The sequence below is a fragment of the Leiobunum rupestre genome, chromosome 6 (genome assembly GCF_980474605.1).
Source record: "Leiobunum rupestre chromosome 6, qqLeiRupe1.1.hap1, whole genome shotgun sequence".
NCBI lineage: Eukaryota > Metazoa > Arthropoda > Arachnida > Opiliones > Sclerosomatidae > Leiobunum > Leiobunum rupestre.
In genome coordinates this window covers 4,378,486-4,402,636 of record NC_143389.1, presented here as the reverse complement: position 1 = coordinate 4,402,636, position 24,151 = coordinate 4,378,486, and the positions used below count along the sequence as shown (strand labels likewise).

The window sequence follows — 24,151 nt, the reverse complement described above, 5'->3', positions numbered from 1 at the left end:
TTTACCTAGTTATACACTCTTTTTCGCGGTATTTTCACGGAGGATAGGAAGGGAGGCGAAGTAGGAGGGATGAATGGCGGCAAGATTGCGGCAGCTACGCTACGTCTAGCCGCCATTTTTCCGAAATTTTCCCGCCGCTAAGCTTCTTACAAGGATGCTGCCGCGTTCATCCCTCCTACTTCGCCTCCCTTCCTATCCTCCTTGGTATTTTCCTGGGCGCGTCCATGCTTGGTTTTCCCCCTTTCAGTCCTCTCCTCCATTATGGATACCCAAGGAGTGGATGCTAGACTCCCCGTTTAGGGCAGAGGCAATGGCCGACGAGCGGGAGGCAAGTAAGAGGGGTAAAATAAAGGCGCGAAAAGAGGTTGTTCTGTGTTATTCCTGTGGTTTTATTCGTAACCCAAGGTTCGTAAATCGTGCATGTTCTAAGTGGTTGGCTGAAGGAACCGGTTTTCATAACGTAAATTCGCGGGTTTCGGTATGGTGGGTAGAGACAGCGCGCCCCTCATTTTTAGGTCATTGGGTTCCAGCCAAGATGTTCCGCGTAAAGAGAAAACACGAAATAAGCCCCTCTCCATTTTTTCTCTCTTCCCGTCTTCCGTGGACAGTGAGTCGCCGCCGGGGGCCCGCCGCCCGCGGCAGCTACATTACCAAGATATAAAGTGGCAAGGCTTATTTTTGGTAAGTACAAAATCATTTATTATATATTGCTCTATAATTAACTATATTTGGAATTAAACATTTTTGTTCTATTTATCTCAAAGTCATGATTATTCCTAACATTAATAGTATTAAACTTAATATGATATATCTTTTGTTAAAGTAGATTAGGAATTTATAATTTTAATATTTATAGAGGAGTTCGGATTTAAAATGTTATATTTTTTTAATAATGATCTCAAAGATCTGACTTTTGAAATGTTTGTTACTTTTTCTAAGTATCAATAAAACATGACATTAAATTTATATTGTGCCAAGGTTCATTTTTATATTTTACATAAACTACATCACCTAAAACAATTAATAGATAAAAGTTAGCTATATTATTTTGTTTAAAAAATATATCTCTGTCTCCGTTTTATTATTTAATTTCGTGGTTTGTTTTGATATTTTGTATTTTTGGGTTACTCCCCTAATCCATGCGGCTGTCCCATGATAAAACCTTCTATAAAACATTTTCCAAAAGTCCTTTTTTAGATTCAACTATTTAAATTACATTTAAGATTAAAATTTAGAACAAAAAATATATTTCACAATTAGAATTTGTTAATAAAATTTTAACTTTGGACTTCATTCCAAAACCAGAAAAGGCCATTTCAGAGTGGATTTTACCGCGGAAATGTTTTTGTTTAGAGATAAACGTTAGTTAGTTAGTTAGTTAGTTAGTTAGTTAGTTAATTAGTTAGTTAGTTAGTTAGTTAGTTAATTAGTTAGTTAGTTAGTTAGTTAGTTAGTTAGTTAGTTAGTTAGTTAGTAAGTAAGTAAGTAAGTAAGTAAGTAAGTAAGTAAGTAAGTAAGTTAGTACTATTTTAAGTACAAGCCTTAAGTAGAATAAAATGAAAACCAATTTTCTCGCCATTTTATTTTGTTCAATTTTGATACTAACATGTATTTTATTCACGGAAAGATGCTGCCAGTTGTTAAAAAAAGGCCAAGAGTTGACCGAAATAATATTATCGTCTGGGCGAACTTTTAATTGCATAAAAAAGCAGCGTCAAAATGATAGGATGAAGGTATTTTCCTGTTAAAAGACGCAAATCCCATCCCGCGAAAATAAATGAGTAGCCAACGGCACGCGGTGTTCCCAGGTGGTCTCCCTCCCAAGTACTGACCGCGCTCGACGCTGCTTAACTTCGGTGATCAGACGAGAACCGGTGTATTCAGCGTGATATGGCCGTTGCCGCTAGAGTGTAATTGATAGCGGTGGACAAGCCGCGACTAGCCAGGTCCTGGTAGGTTGGTGATCGCCGAGGGCCACCGGCTGCATGCGGCTCCAATAGAACGTTCTATACACTCTTTTTAGAAACGTTTACTGGGCGCCGATATTATCGTACAGACAACCAACGAGCAAGCCCTTTACCGCAGAAATTTCATCCCCCCCCCCCCCCCAAACCAGTTTTTTCATCACCCTCCCCGTAGACTGTAAGGTGATGGCGGTCGATTGGGAAGGCGCGTTTACGAATCTATAAAATTGGTGTGGTGTGCTTTCCCCCTTTGGAGTTCGGAGGAGGTGAAGGTTTGGCCGGTTTTTCGTCTTAGAGAAATATATTTATCTGGCAAACCCGTAAGAAATTGAGAGCAGTCAATTTTTATTAGTAGCGTAGTTGCTAGCCTAGGCTTCACATATTTCCGGCTTTGCTTTCCGCGCCTTTTTTCTTATTTTAAATGATTTTTGTAATAAATGTATGATGGCAAATAAGAAAAATTCTAGAAAATACTAGTCCCAAATCCACGTGTTTAAGATGAAACTTAGATCATGAAAATATCCTTAACCCCAAACATACTTCAACACCTAGGGTGCCTCCTACAACTCCTAAAAGGTACGTCTCTAAAATATTCATATAAAGACAGGACATAAGCCGAATTCTCTTAAACCAAAGAATAACAAAAGTTGTTAGTCCTGCTGAACCAGCTCTATAGTCTGTATGAAAAGTGACCGGTTATGGTCCACTTTTATAGAACGCTCTATTCGCTTATAATAAATTTTTCCTAAATGGTCATTTAAACGCGTTTGACGTTTCACGTAGAATCTAGTACACTTAATACGTTATTTATGGTCCTATAAACCACCATTTAGATTTTTTTTCCATACGGCCCGGTAAAGTGGCCCACTCTACTGTCTCTAGCCGATGACCCCAAAAGTGCCAGTCCGGGCCTGGCGGTGTACCTCTATTTCACGGATTCAAGATATCGTCTTCTCCTTTGTTCGCGCGATGGCTACAAACGTTGTCATCTCCCACCAGGACCAACATTCGGTGACGTAATTATGAAATATTTGAAATGCTCGAATTCTCTCTTTTTACTTTGTTAAACAGTGACGGCTCCTAGCGGGTTATCGCTTCTCGGCCTTTTGGCTAAGATCAAAGTGTAGTATCTGTTTTCAATAGTGCTATACCGAGATCTTAGTCGGGGGGCGAGGAGTGTTTTACGCCTTAAAGGCGAGTGATCCTGCTCGTTTGGTTTACCACGCTGCCTCGAAATTTGCTGCCGTTCCTGCTTCCAGCCCAGTCCGTGTTCCAGCTGTTGTTCCAGTGTTCCAGTTGCCGTCTGCCTCCATCCAGCGGTTCCTGAGGTCCGGTCTCCGCCTCGGCGGTCGCCACCAACGTTGTCATGGCTCCTGCCCAGTCAACGATGTCCTCCCCACCAGCTGCTGCAATGAAAAAAGCAACAGCTAGGATCAAGTTTGAAGGCGTGACCATCGACGCCCTTGCTACAGCTCTCTTCGAGCTCGTTGGTTCGCATGGAATCACTGTGTTCCAGCCTGTGGGAAAGGACGCAGCACAGGTCACCTTCAAAGACGCTACTTGTTTCCAGAAGGCCATAGAAGCCGGCCTTATGGTCGGAAACAGACAAGTTGATGTAATTGGGATTTCCGATCCGGTATCTTACATCACGTTACGAGATGCTCCGAGCTGGTGGGAACTATCGTTCATAAAAGCTGCTCTTCGCGCATACTGCGAGGTTATCTCCGAGTCCTGGGAAACCTATCAAGAAGGCCCGTTTAAAGATTTGAAGAATGGTACTCGTCGCCTTGAGGTCCGAATGAAGAGCACAATCCCGAACCTGATGACCATAAGCGGTCATCGTATCCAAATTACATACCGTGGAATACAGAGAATGTGTTTTTACTGCCGTAAAGACAGTCATCAGGTTCGGGATTGCCCGAAAAAGAACAAGAAGGCTCGACCAAATCCAGAAACTGTCGCTGACCAGAACCCGTCATATGAAGAACCAGAAACAGTAAGGAATGGAACGCCGATTCCGGTTGGGGATGCCGCAGACGTAAGCACCCACGACGACATAATGGACGAAACAGGACCTTCACGAGACTTCCAGGGCTCAAAAGAGGGTTGGTCGTTGGCAACACCAGAGTCTTCCCCAGGGAAACCTGAATCCCCCGCCAAAGTCACAGGCTACGCAGATGCGGTCAAGTCACCCCAGAGGCAAGTCCAAGACTCGCCGAAATCCGATCCTCCAACACCAGAGGAACCTGAAAGAAAAGTGGAAATTTTTGAACGAAATTGGGCATGGGATCACCTACCCAAGAATGAAATTGAGGACTTTTGTCGGCAGGCCAAAGTATTGACCTCAACCAAGCCCCATGTCCTATCCTGGCGGGATGACGCACTGGCAAAGGCACAAGAAGCACTCCAGCGCCGATTCAAACGTCGTCAGAGCCCTCCAATTGAAAAAGACCCTAAGAAGGGGAAGAAATAGGACAGTGGTGCACTTTTGTAAATATACTTCTGATATTTCTATATTTTTTAAATATTTATTGTGTTTTATGTTTTAATTGTCACCGTTAAAACGGGAAAGTTGGAACTATAAAAAATCATTTATTGTGATTAGTTTTTAAAAGTTTAAATTTAAGTTTATTTTTAAATGTTTAAGCGTTTACTAAAAAATGTACACTAATGAAATTTTACGTAAAATACTTACCTTGATTTCTGTTAACCCTGAAAAAAGAAAAAAAAAAATTAGTTCTAAAATTATTTTTCCTAAAAGTAATATGAAAAGTTAAAAATACTTACCTTGACGTAAAACACATAAGAACCTGTAAATATATTTAAAAATGTTATGACTCCTTTTATGATATGAAATATTGTTTTGACCAATACAATGTTCGCGATAATTTAATTTTTTTAATAACCGCGGACATTTGTAACCTTGACCAGAATTTTAAATAAACAAATTCAGTATCTGTTCTTATCAGCTTAATATCTGATACGGGTCCCATCGGGGCCCAAGATATTAAACTTATTTTTGGACGGCGGCGGAGTGGTCGGAGCTTGCTCCACCTCCGCCACGGGTCGGCCTGGTATTGCAGTAAATCCGGGATCGGCCCACTTCTCTCTTGAAATCAAAAATCAAACGCTCTTATAATGGCGCACTGCGCAACACAGTATTTCCGGGAAATGTTATTTGGCTGTCTTTATATATATTTCTTTATTATAATATATTGCCCCTCTGACGTCATAAGTGGTAAAATCCTTATTGTCGAATAGTTAATAATGAAGAATCGGAAAGATTCCAGTTTTTGAATTTTCTTTTACCTAGTTATACACTCTTTTTCGCGGTATTTTCACGGAGGATAGGAAGGGAGGCGAAGTAGGAGGGATGAATGGCGGCAAGATTGCGGCAGCTACGCTACGTCTAGCCGCCATTTTTCCGAAATTTTCCCGCCGCTAAGCTTCTTACAAGGATGCTGCCGCGTTCATCCCTCCTACTTCGCCTCCCTTCCTATCCTCCTTGGTATTTTCCTGGGCGCGTCCATGCTTGGTTTTCCCCCTTTCAGTCCTCTCCTCCATTATGGATACCCAAGGAGTGGATGCTAGACTCCCCGTTTAGGGCAGAGGCAATGGCCGACGAGCGGGAGGCAAGTAAGAGGGGTAAAATAAAGGCGCGAAAAGAGGTTGTTCTGTGTTATTCCTGTGGTTTTATTCGTAACCCAAGGTTCGTAAATCGTGCATGTTCTAAGTGGTTGGCTGAAGGAACCGGTTTTCATAACGTAAATTCGCGGGTTTCGGTATGGTGGGTAGAGACAGCGCGCCCCTCATTTTTAGGTCATTGGGTTCCAGCCAAGATGTTCCGCGTAAAGAGAAAACACGAAATAAGCCCCTCTCCATTTTTTCTCTCTTCCCGTCTTCCGTGGACAGTGAGTCGCCGCCGGGGGCCCGCCGCCCGCGGCAGCTACATTACCAAGATATAAAGTGGCAAGGCTTATTTTTGGTAAGTACAAAATCATTTATTATATATTGCTCTATAATTAACTATATTTGGAATTAAACATTTTTGTTCTATTTATCTCAAAGTCATGATTATTCCTAACATTAATAGTATTAAACTTAATATGATATATCTTTTGTTAAAGTAGATTAGGAATTTATAATTTTAATATTTATAGAGGAGTTCGGATTTAAAATGTTATATTTTTTTAATAATGATCTCAAAGATCTGACTTTTGAAATGTTTGTTACTTTTTCTAAGTATCAATAAAACATGACATTAAATTTATATTGTGCCAAGGTTCATTTTTATATTTTACATAAACTACATCACCTAAAACAATTAATAGATAAAAGTTAGCTATATTATTTTGTTTAAAAAATATATCTCTGTCTCCGTTTTATTATTTAATTTCGTGGTTTGTTTTGATATTTTGTATTTTTGGGTTACTCCCCTAATCCATGCGGCTGTCCCATGATAAAACCTTCTATAAAACATTTTCCAAAAGTCCTTTTTTAGATTCAACTATTTAAATTACATTTAAGATTAAAATTTAGAACAAAAAATATATTTCACAATTAGAATTTGTTAATAAAATTTTAACTTTGGACTTCATTCCAAAACCAGAAAAGGCCATTTCAGAGTGGATTTTACCGCGGAAATGTTTTTGTTTAGAGATAAACGTTAGTTAGTTAGTTAGTTAGTTAGTTAGTTAGTTAATTAGTTAGTTAGTTAGTTAGTTAGTTAATTAGTTAGTTAGTTAGTTAGTTAGTTAGTTAGTTAGTTAGTTAGTTAGTTAGTAAGTAAGTAAGTAAGTAAGTAAGTAAGTAAGTAAGTAAGTAAGTTAGTACTATTTTAAGTACAAGCCTTAAGTAGAATAAAATGAAAACCAATTTTCTCGCCATTTTATTTTGTTCAATTTTGATACTAACATGTATTTTATTCACGGAAAGATGCTGCCAGTTGTTAAAAAAAGGCCAAGAGTTGACCGAAATAATATTATCGTCTGGGCGAACTTTTAATTGCATAAAAAAGCAGCGTCAAAATGATAGGATGAAGGTATTTTCCTGTTAAAAGACGCAAATCCCATCCCGCGAAAATAAATGAGTAGCCAACGGCACGCGGTGTTCCCAGGTGGTCTCCCTCCCAAGTACTGACCGCGCTCGACGCTGCTTAACTTCGGTGATCAGACGAGAACCGGTGTATTCAGCGTGATATGGCCGTTGCCGCTAGAGTGTAATTGATAGCGGTGGACAAGCCGCGACTAGCCAGGTCCTGGTAGGTTGGTGATCGCCGAGGGCCACCGGCTGCATGCGGCTCCAATAGAACGTTCTATACACTCTTTTTAGAAACGTTTACTGGGCGCCGATATTATCGTACAGACAACCAACGAGCAAGCCCTTTACCGCAGAAATTTCATCCCCCCCCCCCCCCCCAAACCAGTTTTTTCATCACCCTCCCCGTAGACTGTAAGGTGATGGCGGTCGATTGGGAAGGCGCGTTTACGAATCTATAAAATTGGTGTGGTGTGCTTTCCCCCTTTGGAGTTCGGAGGAGGTGAAGGTTTGGCCGGTTTTTCGTCTTAGAGAAATATATTTATCTGGCAAACCCGTAAGAAATTGAGAGCAGTCAATTTTTATTAGTAGCGTAGTTGCTAGCCTAGGCTTCACATATTTCCGGCTTTGCTTTCCGCGCCTTTTTTCTTATTTTAAATGATTTTTGTAATAAATGTATGATGGCAAATAAGAAAAATTCTAGAAAATACTAGTCCCAAATCCACGTGTTTAAGATGAAACTTAGATCATGAAAATATCCTTAACCCCAAACATACTTCAACACCTAGGGTGCCTCCTACAACTCCTAAAAGGTACGTCTCTAAAATATTCATATAAAGACAGGACATAAGCCGAATTCTCTTAAACCAAAGAATAACAAAAGTTGTTAGTCCTGCTGAACCAGCTCTATAGTCTGTATGAAAAGTGACCGGTTATGGTCCACTTTTATAGAACGCTCTATTCGCTTATAATAAATTTTTCCTAAATGGTCATTTAAACGCGTTTGACGTTTCACGTAGAATCTAGTACACTTAATACGTTATTTATGGTCCTATAAACCACCATTTAGATTTTTTTTCCATACGGCCCGGTAAAGTGGCCCACTCTACTGTCTCTAGCCGATGACCCCAAAAGTGCCAGTCCGGGCCTGGCGGTGTACCTCTATTTCACGGATTCAAGATATCGTCTTCTCCTTTGTTCGCGCGATGGCTACAAACGTTGTCATCTCCCACCAGGACCAACATTCGGTGACGTAATTATGAAATATTTGAAATGCTCGAATTCTCTCTTTTTACTTTGTTAAACAGTGACGGCTCCTAGCGGGTTATCGCTTCTCGGCCTTTTGGCTAAGATCAAAGTGTAGTATCTGTTCTTATCAGCTTAATATCTGATACGGGTCCCATCGGGGCCCAAGATATTAAACTTATTTTTGGACGGCGGCGGAGTGGTCGGAGCTTGCTCCACCTCCGCCACGGGTCGGCCTGGTATTGCAGTAAATCCGGGATCGGCCCACTTCTCTCTTGAAATCAAAAATCAAACGCTCTTATAATGGCGCACTGCGCAACACAGTATTTCCGGGAAATGTTATTTGGCTGTCTTTATATATATTTCTTTATTATAATATATTGCCCCTCTGACGTCATAAGTGGTAAAATCCTTATTGTCGAATAGTTAATAATGAAGAATCGGAAAGATTCCAGTTTTTGAATTTTCTTTTACCTAGTTATACACTCTTTTTCGCGGTATTTTCACGGAGGATAGGAAGGGAGGCGAAGTAGGAGGGATGAATGGCGGCAAGATTGCGGCAGCTACGCTACGTCTAGCCGCCATTTTTCCGAAATTTTCCCGCCGCTAAGCTTCTTACAAGGATGCTGCCGCGTTCATCCCTCCTACTTCGCCTCCCTTCCTATCCTCCTTGGTATTTTCCTGGGCGCGTCCATGCTTGGTTTTCCCCCTTTCAGTCCTCTCCTCCATTATGGATACCCAAGGAGTGGATGCTAGACTCCCCGTTTAGGGCAGAGGCAATGGCCGACGAGCGGGAGGCAAGTAAGAGGGGTAAAATAAAGGCGCGAAAAGAGGTTGTTCTGTGTTATTCCTGTGGTTTTATTCGTAACCCAAGGTTCGTAAATCGTGCATGTTCTAAGTGGTTGGCTGAAGGAACCGGTTTTCATAACGTAAATTCGCGGGTTTCGGTATGGTGGGTAGAGACAGCGCGCCCCTCATTTTTAGGTCATTGGGTTCCAGCCAAGATGTTCCGCGTAAAGAGAAAACACGAAATAAGCCCCTCTCCATTTTTTCTCTCTTCCCGTCTTCCGTGGACAGTGAGTCGCCGCCGGGGGCCCGCCGCCCGCGGCAGCTACATTACCAAGATATAAAGTGGCAAGGCTTATTTTTGGTAAGTACAAAATCATTTATTATATATTGCTCTATAATTAACTATATTTGGAATTAAACATTTTTGTTCTATTTATCTCAAAGTCATGATTATTCCTAACATTAATAGTATTAAACTTAATATGATATATCTTTTGTTAAAGTAGATTAGGAATTTATAATTTTAATATTTATAGAGGAGTTCGGATTTAAAATGTTATATTTTTTTAATAATGATCTCAAAGATCTGACTTTTGAAATGTTTGTTACTTTTTCTAAGTATCAATAAAACATGACATTAAATTTATATTGTGCCAAGGTTCATTTTTATATTTTACATAAACTACATCACCTAAAACAATTAATAGATAAAAGTTAGCTATATTATTTTGTTTAAAAAATATATCTCTGTCTCCGTTTTATTATTTAATTTCGTGGTTTGTTTTGATATTTTGTATTTTTGGGTTACTCCCCTAATCCATGCGGCTGTCCCATGATAAAACCTTCTATAAAACATTTTCCAAAAGTCCTTTTTTAGATTCAACTATTTAAATTACATTTAAGATTAAAATTTAGAACAAAAAATATATTTCACAATTAGAATTTGTTAATAAAATTTTAACTTTGGACTTCATTCCAAAACCAGAAAAGGCCATTTCAGAGTGGATTTTACCGCGGAAATGTTTTTGTTTAGAGATAAACGTTAGTTAGTTAGTTAGTTAGTTAGTTAGTTAGTTAATTAGTTAGTTAGTTAGTTAGTTAGTTAATTAGTTAGTTAGTTAGTTAGTTAGTTAGTTAGTTAGTTAGTTAGTTAGTTAGTAAGTAAGTAAGTAAGTAAGTAAGTAAGTAAGTAAGTAAGTAAGTTAGTACTATTTTAAGTACAAGCCTTAAGTAGAATAAAATGAAAACCAATTTTCTCGCCATTTTATTTTGTTCAATTTTGATACTAACATGTATTTTATTCACGGAAAGATGCTGCCAGTTGTTAAAAAAAGGCCAAGAGTTGACCGAAATAATATTATCGTCTGGGCGAACTTTTAATTGCATAAAAAAGCAGCGTCAAAATGATAGGATGAAGGTATTTTCCTGTTAAAAGACGCAAATCCCATCCCGCGAAAATAAATGAGTAGCCAACGGCACGCGGTGTTCCCAGGTGGTCTCCCTCCCAAGTACTGACCGCGCTCGACGCTGCTTAACTTCGGTGATCAGACGAGAACCGGTGTATTCAGCGTGATATGGCCGTTGCCGCTAGAGTGTAATTGATAGCGGTGGACAAGCCGCGACTAGCCAGGTCCTGGTAGGTTGGTGATCGCCGAGGGCCACCGGCTGCATGCGGCTCCAATAGAACGTTCTATACACTCTTTTTAGAAACGTTTACTGGGCGCCGATATTATCGTACAGACAACCAACGAGCAAGCCCTTTACCGCAGAAATTTCATCCCCCCCCCCCCCCCCAAACCAGTTTTTTCATCACCCTCCCCGTAGACTGTAAGGTGATGGCGGTCGATTGGGAAGGCGCGTTTACGAATCTATAAAATTGGTGTGGTGTGCTTTCCCCCTTTGGAGTTCGGAGGAGGTGAAGGTTTGGCCGGTTTTTCGTCTTAGAGAAATATATTTATCTGGCAAACCCGTAAGAAATTGAGAGCAGTCAATTTTTATTAGTAGCGTAGTTGCTAGCCTAGGCTTCACATATTTCCGGCTTTGCTTTCCGCGCCTTTTTTCTTATTTTAAATGATTTTTGTAATAAATGTATGATGGCAAATAAGAAAAATTCTAGAAAATACTAGTCCCAAATCCACGTGTTTAAGATGAAACTTAGATCATGAAAATATCCTTAACCCCAAACATACTTCAACACCTAGGGTGCCTCCTACAACTCCTAAAAGGTACGTCTCTAAAATATTCATATAAAGACAGGACATAAGCCGAATTCTCTTAAACCAAAGAATAACAAAAGTTGTTAGTCCTGCTGAACCAGCTCTATAGTCTGTATGAAAAGTGACCGGTTATGGTCCACTTTTATAGAACGCTCTATTCGCTTATAATAAATTTTTCCTAAATGGTCATTTAAACGCGTTTGACGTTTCACGTAGAATCTAGTACACTTAATACGTTATTTATGGTCCTATAAACCACCATTTAGATTTTTTTTCCATACGGCCCGGTAAAGTGGCCCACTCTACTGTCTCTAGCCGATGACCCCAAAAGTGCCAGTCCGGGCCTGGCGGTGTACCTCTATTTCACGGATTCAAGATATCGTCTTCTCCTTTGTTCGCGCGATGGCTACAAACGTTGTCATCTCCCACCAGGACCAACATTCGGTGACGTAATTATGAAATATTTGAAATGCTCGAATTCTCTCTTTTTACTTTGTTAAACAGTGACGGCTCCTAGCGGGTTATCGCTTCTCGGCCTTTTGGCTAAGATCAAAGTGTAGTATCTGTTCTTATCAGCTTAATATCTGATACGGGTCCCATCGGGGCCCAAGATATTAAACTTATTTTTGGACGGCGGCGGAGTGGTCGGAGCTTGCTCCACCTCCGCCACGGGTCGGCCTGGTATTGCAGTAAATCCGGGATCGGCCCACTTCTCTCTTGAAATCAAAAATCAAACGCTCTTATAATGGCGCACTGCGCAACACAGTATTTCCGGGAAATGTTATTTGGCTGTCTTTATATATATTTCTTTATTATAATATATTGCCCCTCTGACGTCATAAGTGGTAAAATCCTTATTGTCGAATAGTTAATAATGAAGAATCGGAAAGATTCCAGTTTTTGAATTTTCTTTTACCTAGTTATACACTCTTTTTCGCGGTATTTTCACGGAGGATAGGAAGGGAGGCGAAGTAGGAGGGATGAATGGCGGCAAGATTGCGGCAGCTACGCTACGTCTAGCCGCCATTTTTCCGAAATTTTCCCGCCGCTAAGCTTCTTACAAGGATGCTGCCGCGTTCATCCCTCCTACTTCGCCTCCCTTCCTATCCTCCTTGGTATTTTCCTGGGCGCGTCCATGCTTGGTTTTCCCCCTTTCAGTCCTCTCCTCCATTATGGATACCCAAGGAGTGGATGCTAGACTCCCCGTTTAGGGCAGAGGCAATGGCCGACGAGCGGGAGGCAAGTAAGAGGGGTAAAATAAAGGCGCGAAAAGAGGTTGTTCTGTGTTATTCCTGTGGTTTTATTCGTAACCCAAGGTTCGTAAATCGTGCATGTTCTAAGTGGTTGGCTGAAGGAACCGGTTTTCATAACGTAAATTCGCGGGTTTCGGTATGGTGGGTAGAGACAGCGCGCCCCTCATTTTTAGGTCATTGGGTTCCAGCCAAGATGTTCCGCGTAAAGAGAAAACACGAAATAAGCCCCTCTCCATTTTTTCTCTCTTCCCGTCTTCCGTGGACAGTGAGTCGCCGCCGGGGGCCCGCCGCCCGCGGCAGCTACATTACCAAGATATAAAGTGGCAAGGCTTATTTTTGGTAAGTACAAAATCATTTATTATATATTGCTCTATAATTAACTATATTTGGAATTAAACATTTTTGTTCTATTTATCTCAAAGTCATGATTATTCCTAACATTAATAGTATTAAACTTAATATGATATATCTTTTGTTAAAGTAGATTAGGAATTTATAATTTTAATATTTATAGAGGAGTTCGGATTTAAAATGTTATATTTTTTTAATAATGATCTCAAAGATCTGACTTTTGAAATGTTTGTTACTTTTTCTAAGTATCAATAAAACATGACATTAAATTTATATTGTGCCAAGGTTCATTTTTATATTTTACATAAACTACATCACCTAAAACAATTAATAGATAAAAGTTAGCTATATTATTTTGTTTAAAAAATATATCTCTGTCTCCGTTTTATTATTTAATTTCGTGGTTTGTTTTGATATTTTGTATTTTTGGGTTACTCCCCTAATCCATGCGGCTGTCCCATGATAAAACCTTCTATAAAACATTTTCCAAAAGTCCTTTTTTAGATTCAACTATTTAAATTACATTTAAGATTAAAATTTAGAACAAAAAATATATTTCACAATTAGAATTTGTTAATAAAATTTTAACTTTGGACTTCATTCCAAAACCAGAAAAGGCCATTTCAGAGTGGATTTTACCGCGGAAATGTTTTTGTTTAGAGATAAACGTTAGTTAGTTAGTTAGTTAGTTAGTTAGTTAGTTAATTAGTTAGTTAGTTAGTTAGTTAGTTAATTAGTTAGTTAGTTAGTTAGTTAGTTAGTTAGTTAGTTAGTTAGTTAGTTAGTAAGTAAGTAAGTAAGTAAGTAAGTAAGTAAGTAAGTAAGTTAGTACTATTTTAAGTACAAGCCTTAAGTAGAATAAAATGAAAACCAATTTTCTCGCCATTTTATTTTGTTCAATTTTGATACTAACATGTATTTTATTCACGGAAAGATGCTGCCAGTTGTTAAAAAAAGGCCAAGAGTTGACCGAAATAATATTATCGTCTGGGCGAACTTTTAATTGCATAAAAAAGCAGCGTCAAAATGATAGGATGAAGGTATTTTCCTGTTAAAAGACGCAAATCCCATCCCGCGAAAATAAATGAGTAGCCAACGGCACGCGGTGTTCCCAGGTGGTCTCCCTCCCAAGTACTGACCGCGCTCGACGCTGCTTAACTTCGGTGATCAGACGAGAACCGGTGTATTCAGCGTGATATGGCCGTTGCCGCTAGAGTGTAATTGATAGCGGTGGACAAGCCGCGACTAGCCAGGTCCTGGTAGGTTGGTGATCGCCGAGGGCCACCGGCTGCATGCGGCTCCAATAGAACGTTCTATACACTCTTTTTAGAAACGTTTACTGGGCGCCGATATTATCGTACAGACAACCAACGAGCAAGCCCTTTACCGCAGAAATTTCATCCCCCCCCCCCCCCCAAACCAGTTTTTTCATCACCCTCCCCGTAGACTGTAAGGTGATGGCGGTCGATTGGGAAGGCGCGTTTACGAATCTATAAAATTGGTGTGGTGTGCTTTCCCCCTTTGGAGTTCGGAGGAGGTGAAGGTTTGGCCGGTTTTTCGTCTTAGAGAAATATATTTATCTGGCAAACCCGTAAGAAATTGAGAGCAGTCAATTTTTATTAGTAGCGTAGTTGCTAGCCTAGGCTTCACATATTTCCGGCTTTGCTTTCCGCGCCTTTTTTCTTATTTTAAATGATTTTTGTAATAAATGTATGATGGCAAATAAGAAAAATTCTAGAAAATACTAGTCCCAAATCCACGTGTTTAAGATGAAACTTAGATCATGAAAATATCCTTAACCCCAAACATACTTCAACACCTAGGGTGCCTCCTACAACTCCTAAAAGGTACGTCTCTAAAATATTCATATAAAGACAGGACATAAGCCGAATTCTCTTAAACCAAAGAATAACAAAAGTTGTTAGTCCTGCTGAACCAGCTCTATAGTCTGTATGAAAAGTGACCGGTTATGGTCCACTTTTATAGAACGCTCTATTCGCTTATAATAAATTTTTCCTAAATGGTCATTTAAACGCGTTTGACGTTTCACGTAGAATCTAGTACACTTAATACGTTATTTATGGTCCTATAAACCACCATTTAGATTTTTTTTCCATACGGCCCGGTAAAGTGGCCCACTCTACTGTCTCTAGCCGATGACCCCAAAAGTGCCAGTCCGGGCCTGGCGGTGTACCTCTATTTCACGGATTCAAGATATCGTCTTCTCCTTTGTTCGCGCGATGGCTACAAACGTTGTCATCTCCCACCAGGACCAACATTCGGTGACGTAATTATGAAATATTTGAAATGCTCGAATTCTCTCTTTTTACTTTGTTAAACAGTGACGGCTCCTAGCGGGTTATCGCTTCTCGGCCTTTTGGCTAAGATCAAAGTGTAGTATCTGTTCTTATCAGCTTAATATCTGATACGGGTCCCATCGGGGCCCAAGATATTAAACTTATTTTTGGACGGCGGCGGAGTGGTCGGAGCTTGCTCCACCTCCGCCACGGGTCGGCCTGGTATTGCAGTAAATCCGGGATCGGCCCACTTCTCTCTTGAAATCAAAAATCAAACGCTCTTATAATGGCGCACTGCGCAACACAGTATTTCCGGGAAATGTTATTTGGCTGTCTTTATATATATTTCTTTATTATAATATATTGCCCCTCTGACGTCATAAGTGGTAAAATCCTTATTGTCGAATAGTTAATAATGAAGAATCGGAAAGATTCCAGTTTTTGAATTTTCTTTTACCTAGTTATACACTCTTTTTCGCGGTATTTTCACGGAGGATAGGAAGGGAGGCGAAGTAGGAGGGATGAATGGCGGCAAGATTGCGGCAGCTACGCTACGTCTAGCCGCCATTTTTCCGAAATTTTCCCGCCGCTAAGCTTCTTACAAGGATGCTGCCGCGTTCATCCCTCCTACTTCGCCTCCCTTCCTATCCTCCTTGGTATTTTCCTGGGCGCGTCCATGCTTGGTTTTCCCCCTTTCAGTCCTCTCCTCCATTATGGATACCCAAGGAGTGGATGCTAGACTCCCCGTTTAGGGCAGAGGCAATGGCCGACGAGCGGGAGGCAAGTAAGAGGGGTAAAATAAAGGCGCGAAAAGAGGTTGTTCTGTGTTATTCCTGTGGTTTTATTCGTAACCCAAGGTTCGTAAATCGTGCATGTTCTAAGTGGTTGGCTGAAGGAACCGGTTTTCATAACGTAAATTCGCGGGTTTCGGTATGGTGGGTAGAGACAGCGCGCCCCTCATTTTTAGGTCATTGGGTTCCAGCCAAGATGTTCCGCGTAAAGAGAAAACACGAAATAAGCCCCTCTCCATTTTTTCTCTCTTCCCGTCTTCCGTGGACAGTGAGTCGCCGCCGGGGGCCCGCCGCCCGCGGCAGCTACATTACCAAGATATAAAGTGGCAAGGCTTATTTTTGGTAAGTACAAAATCATTTATTATATATTGCTCTATAATTAACTATATTTGGAATTAAACATTTTTGTTCTATTTATCTCAAAGTCATGATTATTCCTAACATTAATAGTATTAAACTTAATATGATATATCTTTTGTTAAAGTAGATTAGGAATTTATAATTTTAATATTTATAGAGGAGTTCGGATTTAAAATGTTATATTTTTTTAATAATGATCTCAAAGATCTGACTTTTGAAATGTTTGTTACTTTTTCTAAGTATCAATAAAACATGACATTAAATTTATATTGTGCCAAGGTTCATTTTTATATTTTACATAAACTACATCACCTAAAACAATTAATAGATAAAAGTTAGCTATATTATTTTGTTTAAAAAATATATCTCTGTCTCCGTTTTATTATTTAATTTCGTGGTTTGTTTTGATATTTTGTATTTTTGGGTTACTCCCCTAATCCATGCGGCTGTCCCATGATAAAACCTTCTATAAAACATTTTCCAAAAGTCCTTTTTTAGATTCAACTATTTAAATTACATTTAAGATTAAAATTTAGAACAAAAAATATATTTCACAATTAGAATTTGTTAATAAAATTTTAACTTTGGACTTCATTCCAAAACCAGAAAAGGCCATTTCAGAGTGGATTTTACCGCGGAAATGTTTTTGTTTAGAGATAAACGTTAGTTAGTTAGTTAGTTAGTTAGTTAGTTAGTTAATTAGTTAGTTAGTTAGTTAGTTAGTTAATTAGTTAGTTAGTTAGTTAGTTAGTTAGTTAGTTAGTTAGTTAGTTAGTTAGTAAGTAAGTAAGTAAGTAAGTAAGTAAGTAAGTAAGTAAGTAAGTTAGTACTATTTTAAGTACAAGCCTTAAGTAGAATAAAATGAAAACCAATTTTCTCGCCATTTTATTTTGTTCAATTTTGATACTAACATGTATTTTATTCACGGAAAGATGCTGCCAGTTGTTAAAAAAAGGCCAAGAGTTGACCGAAATAATATTATCGTCTGGGCGAACTTTTAATTGCATAAAAAAGCAGCGTCAAAATGATAGGATGAAGGTATTTTCCTGTTAAAAGACGCAAATCCCATCCCGCGAAAATAAATGAGTAGCCAACGGCACGCGGTGTTCCCAGGTGGTCTCCCTCCCAAGTACTGACCGCGCTCGACGCTGCTTAACTTCGGTGATCAGACGAGAACCGGTGTATTCAGCGTGATATGGCCGTTGCCGCTAGAGTGTAATTGATAGCGGTGGACAAGCCGCGACTAGCCAGGTCCTGGTAGGTTGGTGATCGCCGAGGGCCACCGGCTGCATGCGGCTCCAATAGAACGTTCTATACACTCTTTTTAGAAACGTTTACTGGGCGCCGATATTATCGTACAGACAACCAACGAGCAAGCCCTTTACCGCAGAAATTTCATCCCCCCCCCCCCCCCAAACCAGTTTTTTCATCACCCTCCCCGTAGACTGTAAGGTGATGGCGGTCGATTGGGAAGGCGCGTTTACGAATCTATAAAATTGGTGTGGTGTGCTTTCCCCCTTTGGAGTTCGGAGGAGGTGAAGGTTTGGCCGGTTTTTCGTCTTAGAGAAATATATTTATCTGGCAAACCCGTAAGAAATTGAGAGCAGTCAATTTTTATTAGTAGCGTAGTTGCTAGCCTAGGCTTCACATATTTCCGGCTTTGCTTTCCGCGCCTTTTTTCTTATTTTAAATGATTTTTGTAATAAATGTATGATGGCAAATAAGAAAAATTCTAGAAAATACTAGTCCCAAATCCACGTGTTTAAGATGAAACTTAGATCATGAAAATATCCTTAACCCCAAACATACTTCAACACCTAGGGTGCCTCCTACAACTCCTAAAAGGTACGTCTCTAAAATATTCATATAAAGACAGGACATAAGCCGAATTCTCTTAAACCAAAGAATAACAAAAGTTGTTAGTCCTGCTGAACCAGCTCTATAGTCTGTATGAAAAGTGACCGGTTATGGTCCACTTTTATAGAACGCTCTATTCGCTTATAATAAATTTTTCCTAAATGGTCATTTAAACGCGTTTGACGTTTCACGTAGAATCTAGTACACTTAATACGTTATTTATGGTCCTATAAACCACCATTTAGATTTTTTTTCCATACGGCCCGGTAAAGTGGCCCACTCTACTGTCTCTAGCCGATGACCCCAAAAGTGCCAGTCCGGGCCTGGCGGTGTACCTCTATTTCACGGATTCAAGATATCGTCTTCTCCTTTGTTCGCGCGATGGCTACAAACGTTGTCATCTCCCACCAGGACCAACATTCGGTGACGTAATTATGAAATATTTGAAATGCTCGAATTCTCTCTTTTTACTTTGTTAAACAGTGACGGCTCCTAGCGGGTTATCGCTTCTCGGCCTTTTGGCTAAGATCAAAGTGTAGTATCTGTTCTTATCAGCTTAATATCTGATACGGGTCCCATCGGGGCCCAAGATATTAAACTTATTTTTGGACGGCGGCGGAGTGGTCGGAGCTTGCTCCACCTCCGCCACGGGTCGGCCTGGTATTGCAGTAAATCCGGGATCGGCCCACTTCTCTCTTGAAATCAAAAATCAAACGCTCTTATAATGGCGCACTGCGCAACACAGTATTTCCGGGAAATGTTATTTGGCTGTCTTTATATATATTTCTTTATTATAATATATTGCCCCTCTGACGTCATAAGTGGTAAAATCCTTATTGTCGAATAGTTAATAATGAAGAATCGGAAAGATTCCAGTTTTTGAATTTTCTTTTACCTAGTTATACACTCTTTTTCGCGGTATTTTCACGGAGGATAGGAAGGGAGGCGAAGTAGGAGGGATGAATGGCGGCAAGATTGCGGCAGCTACGCTACGTCTAGCCGCCATTTTTCCGAAATTTTCCCGCCGCTAAGCTTCTTACAAGGATGCTGCCGCGTTCATCCCTCCTACTTCGCCTCCCTTCCTATCCTCCTTGGTATTTTCCTGGGCGCGTCCATGCTTGGTTTTCCCCCTTTCAGTCCTCTCCTCCATTATGGATACCCAAGGAGTGGATGCTAGACTCCCCGTTTAGGGCAGAGGCAATGGCCGACGAGCGGGAGGCAAGTAAGAGGGGTAAAATAAAGGCGCGAAAAGAGGTTGTTCTGTGTTATTCCTGTGGTTTTATTCGTAACCCAAGGTTCGTAAATCGTGCATGTTCTAAGTGGTTGGCTGAAGGAACCGGTTTTCATAACGTAAATTCGCGGGTTTCGGTATGGTGGGTAGAGACAGCGCGCCCCTCATTTTTAGGTCATTGGGTTCCAGCCAAGATGTTCCGCGTAAAGAGAAAACACGAAATAAGCCCCTCTCCATTTTTTCTCTCTTCCCGTCTTCCGTGGACAGTGAGTCGCCGCCGGGGGCCCGCCGCCCGCGGCAGCTACATTACCAAGATATAAAGTGGCAAGGCTTATTTTTGGTAAGTACAAAATCATTTATTATATATTGCTCTATAATTAACTATATTTGGAATTAAACATTTTTGTTCTATTTATCTCAAAGTCATGATTATTCCTAACATTAATAGTATTAAACTTAATATGATATATCTTTTGTTAAAGTAGATTAGGAATTTATAATTTTAATATTTATAGAGGAGTTCGGATTTAAAATGTTATATTTTTTTAATAATGATCTCAAAGATCTGACTTTTGAAATGTTTGTTACTTTTTCTAAGTATCAATAAAACATGACATTAAATTTATATTGTGCCAAGGTTCATTTTTATATTTTACATAAACTACATCACCTAAAACAATTAATAGATAAAAGTTAGCTATATTATTTTGTTTAAAAAATATATCTCTGTCTCCGTTTTATTATTTAATTTCGTGGTTTGTTTTGATATTTTGTATTTTTGGGTTACTCCCCTAATCCATGCGGCTGTCCCATGATAAAACCTTCTATAAAACATTTTCCAAAAGTCCTTTTTTAGATTCAACTATTTAAATTACATTTAAGATTAAAATTTAGAACAAAAAATATATTTCACAATTAGAATTTGTTAATAAAATTTTAACTTTGGACTTCATTCCAAAACCAGAAAAGGCCATTTCAGAGTGGATTTTACCGCGGAAATGTTTTTGTTTAGAGATAAACGTTAGTTAGTTAGTTAGTTAGTTAGTTAGTTAGTTAATTAGTTAGTTAGTTAGTTAGTTAGTTAATTAGTTAGTTAGTTAGTTAGTTAGTTAGTTAGTTAGTTAGTTAGTTAGTTAGTAAGTAAGTAAGTAAGTAAGTAAGTAAGTAAGTAAGTAAGTAAGTTAGTACTATTTTAAGTACAAGCCTTAAGTAGAATAAAATGAAAACCAATTTTCTCGCCATTTTATTTTGTTCAATTTTGATACTAACATGTATTTTATTCACGGAAAGATGCTGCCAGTTGTTAAAAAAAGGCCAAGAGTTGACCGAAATAATATTATCGTCTGGGCGAACTTTTAATTGCATAAAAAAGCAGCGTCAAAATGATAGGATGAAGGTATTTTCCTGTTAAAAGACGCAAATCCCATCCCGCGAAAATAAATGAGTAGCCAACGGCACGCGGTGTTCCCAGGTGGTCTCCCTCCCAAGTACTGACCGCGCTCGACGCTGCTTAACTTCGGTGATCAGACGAGAACCGGTGTATTCAGCGTGATATGGCCGTTGCCGCTAGAGTGTAATTGATAGCGGTGGACAAGCCGCGACTAGCCAGGTCCTGGTAGGTTGGTGATCGCCGAGGGCCACCGGCTGCATGCGGCTCCAATAGAACGTTCTATACACTCTTTTTAGAAACGTTTACTGGGCGCCGATATTATCGTACAGACAACCAACGAGCAAGCCCTTTACCGCAGAAATTTCATCCCCCCCCCCCCCCCCAAACCAGTTTTTTCATCACCCTCCCCGTAGACTGTAAGGTGATGGCGGTCGATTGGGAAGGCGCGTTTACGAATCTATAAAATTGGTGTGGTGTGCTTTCCCCCTTTGGAGTTCGGAGGAGGTGAAGGTTTGGCCGGTTTTTCGTCTTAGAGAAATATATTTATCTGGCAAACCCGTAAGAAATTGAGAGCAGTCAATTTTTATTAGTAGCGTAGTTGCTAGCCTAGGCTTCACATATTTCCGGCTTTGCTTTCCGCGCCTTTTTTCTTATTTTAAATGATTTTTGTAATAAATGTATGATGGCAAATAAGAAAAATTCTAGAAAATACTAGTCCCAAATCCACGTGTTTAAGATGAAACTTAGATCATGAAAATATCCTTAACCCCAAACATACTTCAACACCTAGGGTGCCTCCTACAACTCCTAAAAGGTACGTCTCTAAAATATTCATATAAAGACAGGACATAAGCCGAATTCTCTTAAACCAAAGAATAACAAAAGTTGTTAGTCCTGCTGAACCAGCTCTATAGTCTGTATGAAAAGTGACCGGTTATGGTCCACTTTTATAGAACGCTCTATTCGCTTATAATAAATTTTTCCTAAATGGTCATTTAAACGCGTTTGACGTTTCACGTAGAATCTAGTACACTTAATACGTTATTTATGGTCCTATAAACCACCATTTAGATTTTTTTTCCATACGGCCCGGTAAAGTGGCCCACTCTACTGTCTCTAGCCGATGACCCCAAAAGTGCCAGTCCGGGCCTGGCGGTGTACCTCTATTTCACGGATTCAAGATATCGTCTTCTCCTTTGTTCGCGCGATGGCTACAAACGTTGTCATCTCCCACCAGGACCAACATTCGGTGACGTAATTATGAAATATTTGAAATGCTCGAATTCTCTCTTTTTACTTTGTTAAACAGTGACGGCTCCTAGCGGGTTATCGCTTCTCGGCCTTTTGGCTAAGATCAAAGTGTAGTATCTGTTTGCTCCTTTTTTCGAAGCCAAAGGCCGGGAACCGTACGCACCTGTAAAGGGAAGAATACTTACCTGTATTACCGCTCCAGTCCGTCGCTGATCCTGTTCCTGCCTAGCTGTTCCTGAAATCCGTAGTGTTGGATCCACCACGCAAGGGATCGCTGTCCGGCGGTTCCAGAAGTCCTCCTCTGATGCCATCGTCCGCAGAAGGTCTTGCCATGACTGCTGCAACGTCGAAGATACTGGAGGAACAAGCCCTTGTTCCAGTCTTGATGTCAGCTTCAGCTCTCAAAGCCGCTTCGGTCAAGGTGAAGTTCGATGGTGTCGACGTGGAAGACGTAGCACTTGCTCTGTTCAACCACGTTGGCCCAAAGAACGTTACCGTTTTCCAAATAATCTCCAAGAATGAAGCCCAGATCACCTTCAGAAATGAAGCCAGCTACCAGAGAGCCGTTGACAGTGGAATCGTCGTTGGAGACAAGCCACTGGATGTTATCAGCATAGTCGACCCTATATCGTATATCAACGTGAAAGATGCCCCGAGCTGGTGGGAGTTGGCCATCTTCAAAAAGGCGCTTAGAACATGCTGCGAAGTACTCACGGAAACTTGGGAGACATACCAGAACGGAGTTTTGAAAGACGTCCGAACCGGAACTCGGCGACTGCAAGTGAAAATTAAGGGTCCAATCCCGAACCTGATGATGATCAATGGGCATCGTATCCAAATTACCTACCGTGGCGTCCAAAGAATGTGCTTTTTCTGCCACAAAGACACTCATCAGGTTCGGGATTGTCCGAAAAAGAAGTCAAGAGCCCGTCAAACTTCAGAGTCAGCGAGAGACCCAAACCCGCTACTTGTAAATCCAGAGCATGGAAGAAACTCACCATCGCCTCAAGTTGGAAAGGAAACCGCCAGTGCCACCACCCGAGAAGACCTACAAGAAAACTTACCATACTTACCTGAAATACTTACCGAACCAAACGACTCCAGAACCTCCAACGAAAGCTTTTACTTGGCAACACCCTCTCCAAAGACCGTAGATCCTCCAGCCACAATCTGTTCCTTCGCCGACGCTTTGAAATCACCGCCACATCACGAACCTCAACCAGAAACTGAAAGCGAACCTGACTCCAACGAACATGACAGCCCCACAACCAGACCAAGATTCGATCCATTAGACTGGAACTATAACGAGGTGCCAGGCCTTAACCGACTGAAGAAAAACGAACTACAAGCCCTCCTCGAAAAAATCAATGCCAGAGCCCCCACACGTTCAATTAGCCTAACCCGGACAGCAGAAGACCTCGTCGTAAGAATAACTGACCTCCTGAAAAACTATCCCAAAAGACGACGGAGTAGAACTCCAGAAAAAGAAATTAAAAAAGGAAAAATATGATTTAAATTTAATTTTTAAATTTTTAACATAGTTCTTTACTCGACTTTTATACGATGATCCTTTTTAAACGATTGTTCGCGCTAATTTAATTAATTAAACCGTGAACAAATATATAACAAATGAAAAATGTAAAAATGTAAAAAACGACAATCTTTTAATAAACAATTAAAAGTATCTGTTCTTATCAGCTTAATATCTGATACGGGTCCCATCGGGGCCCAAGATATTAAACTTATTTTTGGACGGCGGCGGAGTGGTCGGAGCTTGCTCCACCTCCGCCACGGGTCGGCCTGGTATTGCAGTAAATCCGGGATCGGCCCACTTCTCTCTTGAAATCAAAAATCAAACGCTCTTATAATGGCGCACTGCGCAACACAGTATTTCCGGGAAATGTTATTTGGCTGTCTTTATATATATTTCTTTATTATAATATATTGCCCCTCTGACGTCATAAGTGGTAAAATCCTTATTGTCGAATAGTTAATAATGAAGAATCGGAAAGATTCCAGTTTTTGAATTTTCTTTTACCTAGTTATACACTCTTTTTCGCGGTATTTTCACGGAGGATAGGAAGGGAGGCGAAGTAGGAGGGATGAATGGCGGCAAGAT

General features: G+C 40.2%; 10 non-coding genes and 4 pseudogenes across 10 annotated transcripts; 8 read left to right on the top strand and 6 right to left on the bottom strand.

Annotated features, from left to right (window-relative positions):
* Positions 1 to 1,783: 1,783 nt before the first annotated feature.
* On the bottom strand, positions 1,784 to 1,902 carry LOC149938694 (5S ribosomal RNA). The gene has a single exon (XR_016482125.1). It is a non-coding gene; the product is annotated as a 5S ribosomal RNA (ribosomal RNA).
* A 1,152-nt stretch (positions 1,903 to 3,054) lies between these two features.
* Positions 3,055 to 3,204, top strand: LOC149938693 (U2 spliceosomal RNA; annotated as a pseudogene).
* Positions 3,205 to 4,893: 1,689 nt separating this feature from the next.
* LOC149938692 (U2 spliceosomal RNA) lies at positions 4,894 to 5,072 on the top strand (annotated as a pseudogene).
* A 1,983-nt stretch (positions 5,073 to 7,055) lies between these two features.
* Positions 7,056 to 7,174, bottom strand: LOC149938691 (5S ribosomal RNA). The gene has a single exon (XR_016482124.1). It is a non-coding gene; the product is annotated as a 5S ribosomal RNA (ribosomal RNA).
* Positions 7,175 to 8,327: 1,153 nt separating this feature from the next.
* Positions 8,328 to 8,519, top strand: LOC149938690 (U2 spliceosomal RNA). Its single transcript, XR_016481531.1, has one exon. It is a non-coding gene; the product is annotated as a U2 spliceosomal RNA (small nuclear RNA).
* A 1,983-nt stretch (positions 8,520 to 10,502) lies between these two features.
* LOC149938689 (5S ribosomal RNA) lies at positions 10,503 to 10,621 on the bottom strand. The gene has a single exon (XR_016482123.1). It is a non-coding gene; the product is annotated as a 5S ribosomal RNA (ribosomal RNA).
* Positions 10,622 to 11,774: 1,153 nt separating this feature from the next.
* Positions 11,775 to 11,966, top strand: LOC149938688 (U2 spliceosomal RNA). Its single transcript, XR_016481530.1, has one exon. It is a non-coding gene; the product is annotated as a U2 spliceosomal RNA (small nuclear RNA).
* A 1,979-nt stretch (positions 11,967 to 13,945) lies between these two features.
* Positions 13,946 to 14,064, bottom strand: LOC149938687 (5S ribosomal RNA). The gene has a single exon (XR_016482122.1). It is a non-coding gene; the product is annotated as a 5S ribosomal RNA (ribosomal RNA).
* A 1,152-nt stretch (positions 14,065 to 15,216) lies between these two features.
* LOC149938686 (U2 spliceosomal RNA) lies at positions 15,217 to 15,408 on the top strand. The gene has a single exon (XR_016481529.1). It is a non-coding gene; the product is annotated as a U2 spliceosomal RNA (small nuclear RNA).
* Positions 15,409 to 17,391: 1,983 nt separating this feature from the next.
* On the bottom strand, positions 17,392 to 17,510 carry LOC149938685 (5S ribosomal RNA). Its single transcript, XR_016482121.1, has one exon. It is a non-coding gene; the product is annotated as a 5S ribosomal RNA (ribosomal RNA).
* A 1,152-nt stretch (positions 17,511 to 18,662) lies between these two features.
* LOC149938684 (U2 spliceosomal RNA) lies at positions 18,663 to 18,854 on the top strand. The gene has a single exon (XR_016481528.1). It is a non-coding gene; the product is annotated as a U2 spliceosomal RNA (small nuclear RNA).
* A 1,983-nt stretch (positions 18,855 to 20,837) lies between these two features.
* On the bottom strand, positions 20,838 to 20,956 carry LOC149938683 (5S ribosomal RNA). Its single transcript, XR_016482120.1, has one exon. It is a non-coding gene; the product is annotated as a 5S ribosomal RNA (ribosomal RNA).
* A 1,153-nt stretch (positions 20,957 to 22,109) lies between these two features.
* Positions 22,110 to 22,191, top strand: LOC149938682 (U2 spliceosomal RNA; annotated as a pseudogene).
* A 1,500-nt stretch (positions 22,192 to 23,691) lies between these two features.
* On the top strand, positions 23,692 to 23,869 carry LOC149938681 (U2 spliceosomal RNA; annotated as a pseudogene).
* Positions 23,870 to 24,151: the final 282 nt, after the last annotated feature.